The 1718-nt window shown below is 45.7% G+C and overlaps 1 non-coding gene across 1 annotated transcript; it reads right to left on the minus strand.

Moving 5' to 3' along the window:
* Positions 1-525: 525 nt before the first annotated feature.
* Positions 526-609, minus strand: Trnas-gga. Its single transcript is given in 2 exon segments — positions 526-560; positions 570-609. It is a non-coding gene; the product is annotated as a tRNA-Ser (tRNA).
* Between the last annotated feature and the right edge of the window lie 1109 nt (positions 610-1718).

Consider the following 1718-nt stretch of genomic DNA (forward strand, 5'->3'; position numbering starts at 1 on the left):
TAACAAGCTTTCCTCTTCTCTGATCTCGTACAACTTGATTTAAGTTTCTGTCTATCCGCCTGTTTTCGTTTTAGAAGTGTGCTTCCACACTGTGGATCACCTTGTAGACTTAGATACAGATATTGACTTTCCTTCACGTCTGTCACAACTGAAATACTTAATCTTTTAGACAGTATAATTGCGTCCTTCACATGGATAATTCTTCTAGTTTATGTGCTACAGAGGCTTCCCATCCCACAGCAGGCTTACCTCAGGGCTCTGTCCTCTTATATATCCTCTACAGGGCCTTAACCTCCTCTTCGTGTCTCCTTTCTCCAGCACACAGGCGACATTGATTTCCTAGCCATGTAAGCCAAACTCCAGAAAAACCAGCGATACTTTCAACTACATATCAATTAGTTTACCTGTTAGTGCAATAAATTCAAATGGCTCTGAGCACTATGGGACTTAACTGCTGTGGTCATCAGTCCCCTAGAACTTAGAACTACTTAAACCTAACTAACCTAAGGACATCACACACATTAATGCCGGAGGCAGGATTCGAACCTGCGACCGTAGCGGTCGCGCAGTTCCAGACTGTAGCGCCTTTAACCGCTCGGCCACTCCGGCCGGCCAGTGCAATAATTTGTTCCTCAAAACCAGCTCTTGCAAGACGCAGGTAATACTGACAGGATGAACCAACTGCAGTATCCGCCTCCCTGTCTTCTTCTACTGCACCATCTGTAACCGTCGTATCCGATTACCTAACATACTCAACTGCCTCAGATTTGCACTCTACCGCAAACTAACATGGTTCCAAACCTACTAACTTCTCAACAAGAAAACCCACAATAGACTAAATCTACTAGTCGACCAGATATGGGAACTGCTTATCTCCACCATACTCCACATTATTAATCCCTTAATTTGACCAGTCCTCTCTTATTTAAGTGTCGTTAGCATTTGTGCTCCACCGAAATTTTCCTCCCTTGCATTTGAGCTCCACCAAAATTTTCCCACTTCCTATAAGCGCCGGCCGGTGTGGACGAGCGATTCTAGGCGCTTCAGTGTGGAACCGCGTGGCCGCTACGGTCGCAGGTTCGAATCCTGCCTCCGGCATTAATGTGTGTGATGTCCTTAGGTTAGTTAGGTTTAAGTAGTTCTAAGTTCTAGGGGACTGATGACCTCAGCTGTTAAGTCGCATAGTGCTCAGAGCCATTTGAACTATTTGAGCCCATAAACCCTCGAATGCTATGCAGTATGCCTCGCTTCCGTTGTTCATCGCCTCTCTCCCCTCTCGTACAGTTCCCTCAAAATTGATATCAAACTGTCTGTCATTTCATCCCTGATTATTAACCCCCGTACTCTGACGCACTTTTACCAACACATAACCCCACCGTCGTACTTATACACTCTGTATATCCTAGCTCATAAAACCTCTGGCCACCTGCCTCCTCCTAGCTTGCCTCAGAGATCTGCACATTCTTAAAACTTCAGCGGAATAGTCCCTCAAGATGTCAGAGCTCCTCTTTCCCTGCGTCCCCCCCACCCCTCCCAACCGACACACTCCCAATCCCCTCTTTCCAAATGTTTTGTGATCGTCTTCCTCAATTCTTCCATCCAAAACTTATTCCCGAATACTCTTCATCTACGAAATTTGAATTATATTAATACCTTCAGCTGCTGACGGGTGTTGATATATGTCAACGGGGACAGGTGAAAATGTTGCAGGAGATCCC

This window comes from Schistocerca piceifrons, chromosome 3 (assembly GCF_021461385.2).
Source record: "Schistocerca piceifrons isolate TAMUIC-IGC-003096 chromosome 3, iqSchPice1.1, whole genome shotgun sequence".
NCBI classification, from domain to species: Eukaryota; Metazoa; Arthropoda; class Insecta; order Orthoptera; family Acrididae; genus Schistocerca; species Schistocerca piceifrons.